This window comes from Pteropus medius, unplaced genomic scaffold, assembly GCF_902729225.1.
Source record: "Pteropus medius unplaced genomic scaffold, Ma_sr-lr_union100, whole genome shotgun sequence".
NCBI lineage: Eukaryota > Metazoa > Chordata > Mammalia > Chiroptera > Pteropodidae > Pteropus > Pteropus medius.
Window position 1 is genome coordinate 28,890,563 of NW_024347791.1, and position 12,360 is coordinate 28,902,922.

Consider the following 12,360-nt stretch of genomic DNA (forward strand, 5'->3'; position numbering starts at 1 on the left):
TCTGTCACTGGAACCCTGGGCTGTGGAGCCTAGTGTGAGGCTGGGAATTCTCGCTCTTCTGGTAGAATTTTCACAGCCAAGATATTTCTCTCAGTTCTCAAATGCCACTTGTGGGTGTGGGCACCACTCATTTTATGTCTCTGCCTCTCCTACCAGTCTCAAGATGGTGTCTTCTGTGTGTCTCCAGTTGTAGGACTTTTGTTCAGCTAGACTTCAGGTAACTCCTAATGATGGCTCTTCTGTAGTTTAGTTGTAAATTTGATGTGGTTGTGAGAGAGGCAAGCACAGTGTTTACCTGCTCCGCCATGTTGACCGCATATGAGTTTCTTACGTATTTTCAATAACAACCACTTATCAGATATGTCATTTGCAAATATATTCTCCCATTCAGTGTTTTTTGTTTGTTTGTTTGTTTGTTGTTGTTGTTGTTGTTTTTAGGCAAGGCAACACTTGGTTGACCTCACAGATTACAAGGATCTTGTCAGCTTACAATTCCATATTTATTTTATTTTTTTTTAAATTTTTTATGCCTATAGAACCTGGTCTTCCTAGGTGGTCTCCCATCCAAGTCTAACCAGGCCCGATCCTGCTTAGCTTCCGAGAACAGACGGGATCAGGCTTGTTCAGGGCGGCATGGCCATAGACTGCTTTTTTGTTTTGTTGAAAGCCTCCTTTGCTATGCAGAAACTTTTTAGTTTAATATAGTCCCATGTGTTTATTTTTGTTTTTCTTTCCCTTGCTTGAGGAGACATGTCCAAAAAGATATTAATTAGACAGATATCAGATAGTTTACTTCCTGTTTTCTTCTAGGATTATCAGGCCTTAATTTAAATCTTTAACCAATTTTGAGTTTGTTTTTGTATATGGTGCAAGAAAGCAACCTATTTTCTTTCTGTTTTTTGTATGTATCTGTTATCTGCAGTCAGAATAGGGTCTGGGCAGGGCTACTCTGCATGCCTGACTCATTCTGCCCATTCTCCAGGTGAAGCAAGATTATGTGCATCCATAGCTTTTGGATGTTTTGAACTTTTGCATGGGCACATGACCAGCAGCACCCCATCCATGCCACACTGGGTATCATGGCATGTGAGCACCAAAAAGTCCTTCTAATCCTGCACCTTCCTTGGGCTGGGCAGCTCTGCTTGTGCATGTGGTGGTGGCCCACTATCTCCGTACTTTCCCTGGACCAGACAGTACTGCCTGTGGACATCACAGTGTTTTGTTAGCTCTTCACTCTTTTTAGGAGGGAGAGCCCTACATTAGCACACAGTAGCACTCCACTATCTCCACAGTTTCTCTGGATGGGACAGGCCTACAGCAGGTACTGCTAAATTCTGTTGGCTTCATACTCCTGCACTCTCTTTAGGTGGGGGAGACCCTTGTGTTCATAGCTAGGTAGGAGCAAGAAGCAGCATTCTGTTGTACCTGCTGGAAAAATCCCCTTGTATGCATTCTGTGCACTCTTGGGTTTCTGCTGGGTCTAGCTCCAGATGAGGTTGCTGGGGATGTGCTACAAAGCCCTGTTAGCTAGATAACCTGCATAGAATTATCACCTGCTCTATGGTGTTTATCCTGTTCCTCAAGCCCTGGGTTGTTCCCTCAGCTCCCTGGAGAGCTCTCATGGTTCTCTGGCCTTCTCTATGGGGTCACTCTCTCTCTGTTGTGCAGAGGCTCTTCAACTGGTTTATTGCTGTCTCTCAGGAGTATTTGCTCTAAACATAAGTATACTTTTGATGTATTCATGTGAGGGGGTAAGCTCAGCATCCACCTACACCACTGTCTTAGAACCCAACTTCCAATTTTTTTATTTATTGAATACATCAATGTTAGAAATTAATTTGAACATTTTATATTATCTATAACATAAAATCATTTTTATTCATAAAACAATTTGTGGTATTATATAATTAATGTGGTCAAAGTAGTTTAAACTCATTGAAACACATTTTCTATAGTTTTAAGTAATTCTTTTAATCGAAAGTTTGTTTTCAATTGAAGAATCACTTAACATAACATTTTAAGATTCAATGAATAATTTCTCTCTCTTTTTTTTTTTTAACAGAAAAGTACTACCTTTTCTGTTCTCTATTACCTAACTGTTATGGACTCTCTTAGTCCATTATTATAGAATAAATGTTTTGGTCTCTCTCAAAATTCACATATTGAAATCCTAGGCTACATTGTGATGGTATTAGAAGGTGGGGGTCTTTAGAGGTAATTAGATGATAAGAGTGGGGACATTATAAGGGATGAGGGCCCTTATGAGAGGAGACCAGAGAATTTACTCTCCCTCTTTCTATTTTCTCCATCATGTGAGGGCACAACTAGAAGTCAGCCTACTGCAAACCAGGAAGATTATTCTTATCAGGCACTGGGTCTGCTGGTATCTTGATCTTGGACTTCCAGAACTGTGAGAAATATATTTCTTTTCTTTAACCACTCAGTTTATGGTGTTCTGTTATAGCAGCCTGAATCAATTAAGCCACCAACGGAATGGGATTTACATTTATATATATCAGTAGGGTGGAAAATAGCTTATTTTGCCTTCTAGAATGTCTTGAATATGGGCGTATAAAAGAGAATATTATTTTTTCATTATATACAATCATATCACATTAATCTATTCTTGTTAAGTTATACTCAATTTAAATACTATTTAACCACTAATCAGGAATATGAGATTGAACATTTTCGTGAAGTACATTGAGTGATGAATTTTTATAATTTGGAAATAGAAATTGTGCATGTGTTATATGTGTATACGTTTTCTAGAATATTTTGATATAGCAGAAGTTCTCAACTCTGACTTTACCTTGGGGAAGGGGTCTTAATAAAAGAGTTACCTTGCTGACATTCCATCTCCAGGGATTTAATGGTGAGAGGTGAGGACTGAGAATTGATAAAATTGACCATAATTCCAAAAGATTTTATTGTTCAGTGAGGATTAAGAATCTCTTGCCTGCATATGTGCAGATAACAGCACAAGAGTTCTTAATAATCTCTACTCTCTCTGGTAAGAAGAAAAAGACAGAGAGACAGAGAGAGAGAGAGAGGAGAGAGAGAGAGAGAGAAACAGACAGACAGACAGCGAGAGACAGAGAGACAATAAGAGACAGAGAGAGACAGAGAAGACAGAGAGAAGAGAGAGAGAGACAGAGAGAGGGACAGAGAGAGGGACATGGAGAGAGAGAGAGGATTTCTTTTGCCCTTTGGAGAAAATACAGTTGCTGTTTGCCCTACTTGGGAAAAAAATCTTGAGAATGAGGGAAATTATTTAAGAGCAAAAGTCTATTTTGTGCTATTCCTTTTCTGCCTATCTGGATGAAAAGCGACCTACCACTTCCAAAATATTTTGGTATCTTTGAGGTGCTTTAGACAATTGGCTTTCACACTTGCTTTATGTAATCTTCATTTCCAATAAGAGCACATTTAGATTTACTTTTTTAAATGTTCCGTTAGCTAGAAAGTAATAAAAATTTGGCATCTGCAATAAATTTTGTTTGTCTTTACAGGAAGCACTAACATATTTGTTTTAAGATATCATAACAGTTGTTGAGCCATTTTATTTAATGTGAAATTCAAGGTGGTATAGTGCCAGGACAAAAGTGCACAATCAGAAATATGCAATTATTACATATGCTGCAGTGAGACTCCATTTATTTTTTATACAAGTACTCCACATTCATCACTTTATGCAGAGGCTCTGGCAAGACTCTTTGGCATTTTCATATACAATACTAGATTCATATTTGTATGTACCAAGTTTAAATGGGTAGGAATGCAATTGATGGATCTATCAACAAATACTTTCAGTACCAACTATTTTTCTGATCATATTGTATCAATAAAAACAAAGTCTTAATAATTATTTTAACAAATTCATTTTGCTCTTAGATGGAGAATGTGTGATTAGTATTTTGACCTGATATATCTTAGTTTTGAGGAGATGATCTGTGTAAATTGTGGCCTCAAGAATAACTTCAACAGACTGAGCTAACATTCTTCCTTTTGTAAGCTTTCCCTTAGGAAAAGAGAATCACTAGAATTCTGTAGTCACAGTTACTCAAATGTATTTTGAGAAGCAGAGCTGAGAAATGAAATAGGTGCACTGTGGTAGACATGAAGATGCACTCCCTCAAACCATCTTTTCAGGAAGTGTTAGCTGCCCAGGTGTATGTGTATAGGGGGAGGGGTGCATAACAGACAACATTCGATCTCTCCATTTCCTCCCATACTAGCACTGGGAGGGTCCTTAACTATAGCTAATGAGGAAGAGGAGAGAAGTTGACTTTAAAAAGAGAATAATGGTAAAATTGTGATTCTGATCTGCAAAATCTTTATTTATGGAAGAGACAAGATGCCAAAGCCTGTCCCCAGATGGTACATTGGTATAATTCTGAGCTTAAATGTCATTTCTGTGGGTAAGGAGGAGTTTTACAGTTGAATAAGTTGGAAATCTTGAATACAAAAAATGAAGCTGTATTTGCAATCTAAATAGTCTTGTAAACTTTTATATAAAAGATTACACAAATCATGCACCAGAGGAATTTTTATCTGGTTACAGGGGAAGAAGCACTTCGTACTGAATATTTTTAAAAGAATGGTGAGAAATTTTAAAAAGTATGCTTTTATTATGTCATGAATCATACTTCAATATATTAATTACTTACATTATAAATTTTATGTATAATGATAAGCTTTATGTAATATATGAATATATATATTATCTTTTGATAATAGTAAAGATAAGTATGAAAACAGCGTGAGTGCTAAGGCTTTTCATTGTTCCACTCAATGCTGAAACACCCAGTGTCTGAAACAGTGTCTAACATCTTAGACATTTAATAACTTTTTTTTTGAGTGATTAAACAAATGAACCAAATAATTATTTTTGTCAGGCTACTTATATCTTTTTACCCCAATTTTAAAAGACTTTTATGTCTAGGATATTCTTCTTATTTATTGCAAAACATGTATAATCCTTTTTCCTAATTTGCTTAAATTGTTTTTCTATCCTAATAAATCTTCCTTTTTCTCTTTGACTATCCAAACTCTTTTTGCCAGTCTGTATGTCTGCAACTCAACCTACCTTTTAGACACATTGCTCTAATTTTTTTAATTAATTTTGTTTAATTAATATTGTTTATTTGTTCCAAACCATGTAACACATGATAATATTTTACTCTTATCTAATTACTTCAATATTTTAATATACTTTAGGGTATTGCATGACTTTTGTGGTAATATATTATAACAAAATAAGAAACTAATAAAAATATGACCTCAAAAGCTTTTTTGAGTGTCTTCTACATGGGAAATTTCCCTCAGACATTTGGAAATTATGATGTGATTTTGTTTTATCACATAACATGTACTCCAAATTTAGTCAAAAGCATGAAATTCATGTACCTTTTACTTATTTTATTATCTTTACAGTACTGTTGTTATTCAGTATTATGGAAAAATCTATCTTCCTATTTCTAATTTATGAAGTGATAAAGAGTTTTTTTCCAAGACAGTGTCCTACTACTACTGCTGAACTCTTTCACAGACATTATTGCCTCAGTCTATTTCAGCGGAAAGCCACATTTTTCCTTTCTCTGCATTCGTAACTCACATGGCTGTCACATGCTTTATAGTTTAGAAATGTGTGACTTCCAGGCCTATAGTGATTTCCACTTGTGTTATTTAACTAAACTGTAGACTGTTATCTTCACAACAAATAAGTCCAAAGTCTCTTCCTAATATAACTCCTTTATTACAAATCTCCAATCCCTTGAGAAACTGGACACTTATTTGATATGTTCTCTATTTCCCAATGTACATATAATATTCTTGATCTCCTGAGTAAAACAACAAAAACTAAAACTAAACATAAAAGTAAGACACATACTCACATAAACTACCTGAAATGTCCGACTAAGGCAACCAACTGCTGCCTGTTCATCACCATCATACTTCTTCTGTGAACAAATCTACTGACTTCTCCCAAGTAGTAAAGGCTCAAAGTAGTGAATCTTACTAATAGCAAGTAGCCACATCCTTTTATTTCATGGCTCTGTATTGGAAATTCTAGTGCTTTAATTTTTAAAATGTACTTGGTATATCTTTCTATCTTTATACATTTTAGATCTAGTGCTGATATATATGTGTATGTATGTATGTGTGTGTGTGTGTGTGTATATATATATACACATATGTATATATGTATATATATATGTATATATGTATACATATATATATACATATATACATATGTGTATATATATATACACACACACACATACATACACACATATGTGTGTATGTATATATATACATATACATATACATCATATACATATATATATGTATATGTATATAGAAAGAGAGAGAGAGAGAGAGAGAGAGAGAGAGAGAGAGATACAGTTTCTTTGATAACAAGAAGTGAAAAAGAAATTCTTAATTCCTTTTATCTCTTCTGGTGACTGAACTGTGATAGTCAAATGGATAGCAACATATAAGAATTCCCCTGGAGTCTTTGATCTGTTGCAGAAATGCAAAGATGCCTGAGTTATGTGATATGCAATTGTTATTCTCTAGATAGAAGTGACAGCTGTTATGATTTCCAATGTACCAGCAGTTACTACATTTTCCTTTATGTCTTCTGGTTTCATGATAGGAAACAGAAGTATTTCCTTGATGTTATTGGAGTGAGAAACATGGTGATTTGGTCTATGCTCATGTTCCAGCCAGCTGTGAGGGGCAGCCCATATTCTGGACAGTGTAAAAGTTTTTACTTATAAACATGGCCTTATTATTACCATTGGCCTTGGCCTTGGCCTGTTCTTCAAAAAGTTGCTGTTGTCACATGGGGTCATTCAGCTTAGTGTAGGCATTACATATATATATGTTTTTTTTCTTTATGACAAACAACTCAAAGCGTTCAATCAAACCCTGTTTAGAGTGGTGCCATTTTGCCAAAGGGCTCATTATTTGTGGGTGACCAGAGATAAATGTAGGATTGATGAGTGTCACTTCCAGAAACTCCCCAATGAGCTTATCAAGGAACCTGGCTGTGATCTGATTTAGAGGGCATTCAATAGCTTTTGTTTGCAATACAGATATCGCCAAGAATTTTTCAAGTTTCTTCCGTTTCAAAGAGGTTTGTTTCTGGCAGTTTCATCTCCAGGGTTTTCTCAAGCTCTTCTACCACGCTGATTCTCTGGAAGGGCAGGTTAAACCAATCTCTTAGGTTTGACTCTCTGGGCCATTGGAATGGTAGGTGATCTAGTAACTTCTTTCAATGTATTTCACCATCCCTGAAATTATCTTCTCCATGATTTTCATGAAATCATGATAGCCTGCAAAGGCCATGTAAAACTCACAGGTGGTGAATTCAGGATTGTGAGTCAAATCAGTTCCTTCATTCTGGAACTGGTATCCAATTTCATAAATCCAATCAATGCCATCAACCACCAATATCTTATGGTAGCAATAATTATAGTACTACCAGGAGCAACAACACTAATATGAAGAGCATAATATAATATAAGAGGAGAAAGATGATATGGAAAAGTAAGAGGAAGATGGAAATGAATAGAGATAATAGGAACAGAAGCATTATTGCTAGTAATCTTAATTCCTTTAAAATTTGGGCACAAATGGAATTCCAAAAGTCAGAGCCAATTTGTCTTAATTAGCTTGGATACTACATGAATATATATATTTTTCTTTTTATTGGCTTCACTTTGGTTTCATCAATCTGGAAAATTCAAAATAGATATTGTTAAGAAGCCTTGTAGTAGCCACTAGTGAATTTAGTCAGAATTACTCTCAAGTGAAAGCCTCAGTGGTTTTATTCAGGTCAGAGACTGTGAAGTTTAAATGAGTGATTAATTCATTAAAAATTATATTATGAGAAATACAGCAACAGGTTGAATACATTTTTCACCTACAAAATTAATTAATCTGAACTATATTTGTCTTATAAACACTTGTCATGAAATAAAATAGACTTAAAGAATGAAAGTAGATGGGAGTTTTGTTTGCTCAATGATCTTTTTAGTAGAATAACTTATCAGCGGAGGACCATGAAACTCAATTGCAACAAAACTTTGTTGTGTTTAGACAAAGTGATATGAAGATTTGTGTAAATTATTTTTTTCAGTTGAATAGATTCTCTTTTACTGAAAATGTTAGGTAACCATGGGCATAATATATTTTTTCTTTGCATAAATTGGGTAAATATTATAGGAAGATGACAGGTTAATTATCTAAGGAAGTAAGCAGATGGTATCTCCATTTTATAGTTTTTCCGAGAAATTATACACCATTGTTCAGTCTTAATTCCAGATATGAAATCTAAAGAAATATCAATATACCATTCATGTAGTTTCTTTAATATTCATTATGGTCTAACAAAATCTAATTTTATGTTTAGCTTTCTTTTAGTTGCCTGGAATTAATTTGAGAGTGCTGCTCTTGCAATTTTCATAACCGATATAAAACGATATTTTTGTTCGTTTTCTCTTCTTTCATTTGTTGCTAAAAATCATACTTTAATTAAATCTTTGTGTTAATGGGCTTAGAACTATTTCCCACCTCAATAAATCAGAACTACCAAATATGTTCAGTTTACTCAAACTGCAATCAATGCTAATTTCCTTTAGGTTCAGCAACTTAATTTACTTGTGTATTAGAAGTTTAATTATTTGCAATTACAGTTTCAATGTATTCAGATAAATGTGATATAACATCTAAATTGTAACTTACAGAAGCTCAATTTATATTATTTTGTGTATTAGAACCAATTTAGAGATAATTTTAGAAAGTAATTGTCAATTTCTAATATTCGTGTATTATTTGTGGACATTGTTTATGCAAATATACACATAAACACATTCACTGTCACATATACATTTTAAATGGTAAAATAGCAAAATTAACAAGCATAAGTAGAAGTAATTCACAACCATTTAAGTGCTCTTCTGTAGCATGAGTATTGAAAGATAGATGTTATTCAATGCTCCAAGCTTTCCAATAAACTATTTCTTAATATTTTAGATTTTAAACTACACAAAAGCTGTAGGATAGTAAACAATTTTATTAAATGGCAATATATTTTTCACAATTATACAAGATTGAATGATATGTCTGCTATATATCTAAGGCAAGAGTGATCTTCACTCTCCACTATTTTCTTAAGAAAAATCAGTATTTTTGTCTCATTCATTATTACCAAAATAATGCTTATACATAAATAAGAAATTAAAAATTCCAGCTTTTCTGAAACAATAAAGATAACGTACAATAAGAGTAACAAAAATTTAGAATGCTATATAGTAAATATTGTAAAAATTACATTTATATTTTTCAATTATAAAGTCTATTATTTATGAGAATTAATTGACCCAGAATAGTATGAATAATCTTATTCTAAAAAATGAGGTATATTTTATTGCAGATGAAGTGAAAAGATATGCTGAGTTTACATTTAAAGTCAATTAAATCTTTTATTTTTTAATGTGTTTAGTAGTCTGATTAAATTTTTCAAGAGCTCTTAAAATTATTTGATTAAGAGATTTTTGCCATGGAGAGAAGAGTAGTGTTTTGAATTATTTTCTCTTATATTCTTCTGACATTTCTTATATTTTAAGGAACGATTTTCAATTTCTTGAGATTCAGGTTTAAAAAAAAACATAAAATTATGGGTTCTATTAAAAAAACAGATCTTTGAAATGGAAAATAAAATCATTACTACTTGAAAAAATTTTAATACATCCTTATGCTCTGAAGTACCTTCTAATGTTTTCACATTCAGTTTAATATCTTCAATCTTGTTATGTTTCTAACATTCAAAAATTGGATCTTTTTTTATATTCTCACAATGATTTAAAATTGGATCTCTGTGAAATTTCTGCTACCCATACAATAGTTAAAATAGGAAACATATGACTTTGCACATGTAAATATGAATTCTGTCTACGCCAATTGTTTAAAAAAAAAAAAAAAAAAAAAAACTTCCTGTATCCCATGCTGAATTAAAAGCCAGAGAATGCAAAAAGAAAATGTCTAATTATATTTTTTTCTTATAAAAGGAATTGTAACATTTGGACATTTTACTAGTCAACTGAAAGTTTATTGTTTAATAATAATGCACTTAAAGCTCTGGCTTGGACTCTGTCTGTTTAAGGGCAAATTGACATGAAAAATATGTGTCATACTCTAAAGTTACTTAAAATTCACTCAGGTTTTTATTTGCCTTCAAGCCAGTTTTTGACATAAACTTAGTTTAGAAACTTTTAAAAAGATGCTGAAAAATCTAAATATGATGTAGATTTTATGGTTGTTTGTTATTAGTTTTTAGATGTAATATTTATATATCATAAGATATTTAATTTATTAATCTCAATATTTTCTGCATATAGAAAAAATTATCTCTCTCTCTCTTTTTTTTTTTTTGTTATAAGGGGCATTTTTAAAATCCCTAGGCATTTAAAAGGTACTCAACTAAAAGATAAGCTTATTTTATTTTTAAGAAAAATACACATTAATAATTATCTAAGAGATCATGATTATACTTGCAAAGACTCAGAAAAATAGCTGGATGTAATGTAAAACATAAATAAAAAATGCCCATGGATAATTAAATTATATTTCTTGAGCAAAATGGAAAGTATGCCTATCAGATATGAAGTCCTACTCTATCTCCCTACTAAGCATTTAGATTTCAAAAAAAGAAAGAAAGAAAGAAAGAAAGAAAGAAAGAAAGAGAAGAAAGAAGAAGAAGAAGGAAGAAGAAGAAGAAAAGAAGAAGAAAAGAAGAAAGAAAAGAAAGAGGAAAAGAAAGAGAAAGAAGAAAAAGAAGAAAAGAAGAAGAAAAAAGAAAGAAAGAAGAAAGAAAGAAAAGAAAGAAAGAAAGAAAAGAAAGAAGAAAGAAAAGAAGAAGAAAGAAGAAGAAAGAAAGAAAGAAAGAAAGAAAGAAAGAAAGAAAGAAAGAAAGAAATACATTAGTCTTAGCCTTATTATAGATGTAAACCACATCACTAGGAGAAAATATCTTATTTTTTTTCTGGAATGACAATGAGGACATTCACCTTAAGAGTCTCCCTTTGATGCCGTCTTTAAAATGGCAAATGACGGATGCATTAGGAATAAAATAGAACCACAGGTGGTGTTTTGGGTCTCAAACTCCTAATGATTCAAATAGAAAAAATGAATTAACAAATAAAATACAAAATCTGTATGAAGTCTGGAAAAAACTGTTTAAATATTTAATTGGCATGTTTAGATCTTATTACTAACAACAAAACACATTATCATAAAGTGAGCAGGGTTGGAATAATTAGCAATCAGTGAATCATTATCATTTGTATGTTAGTATTTTAAGTTTGAATTATGTTTTTTTTTTAGGATGAATATATATACATATTTTTTTTTTAATTTACCAGTGAACTCATTTGTTTAAGACACTTTCAATCACGGTTTAGGCTTTTTTTTTTTTTTTTAATCCATGAAGCCCTTCCTTCTAGAGTAAAAATCAGAGAGATATTTTTGTTTCTTTTTTCCTTACTATATAAGCTAATGAGGCTCCTGTAGCTAATAAGGGCTGTAGGTTCACATGGCTTCCTGAAAAGTGTCTCACAGTCAATGACCTGTTTAGTGTAGTGGCTAGTGAAATGTCAGTTTGATTTTTTTAATTCAACTGCTAAAGAGCTAAAATCATGTTACTTACTACACTACTGGTGCTTAGAAATTATTAAAGTATGTATAATCTGATTATTTTAGTGAGTAATGGGAACACCATTTATTTTTTTTTTTCTGGGAGACAGTAATGATATATAATGTTAAAGATAAATAAAAGAAATAAAGAAAAACTTTAGAGAACCAGAAAGAAAAGAACTGCCAAAAATATATAAAACTCATATAAACAAAAAAAATGAACATAAAAATTATAAAAAGTTCAAATAACTTGAAAAAATTGCAGAAGTCATTAAAAAACACATACTTGAGGGATGTTTTTTCATGTATGTGTAATGGCTTTTTGTGATAAAAATTATTATTAAAATCAGAAGCATTATGGTTTATTAAGACTTTTGTGAACTCCTATATGTGTTCTCTGAGACAGAAGAATAATGCCTGAAAACTTATGAAAGTGTTTTATCTTTATTAGAACATCTAATGGACAGCATCATTTGATTCTTAATATAGCTCGTGGCTTTCTTCAGTCCTTTGGCAGGTGTGTTAAGCATAACTTTTTGAATAGTTAAAGAATCTAACATGTGTGCTTCTTAAAAACCTAACTATGTGGCTTTTAAATAAGAACAGGTATTATAAAATATATCATTGTTAATAGCTGTAATTTCGGTTCTTCTTTAA

At 32.3% G+C, this 12,360-nt stretch overlaps 2 pseudogenes; both read right to left on the reverse strand.

Moving 5' to 3' along the window:
- Positions 1-527: 527 nt before the first annotated feature.
- Positions 528-645, reverse strand: LOC120615251 (uncharacterized; annotated as a pseudogene).
- A 5,933-nt stretch (positions 646-6,578) lies between these two features.
- The window catches only part of LOC120615147 (lysine--tRNA ligase-like), a 28,157-nt pseudogene continuing 22,375 nt past the window's right edge, over positions 6,579-12,360 (reverse strand).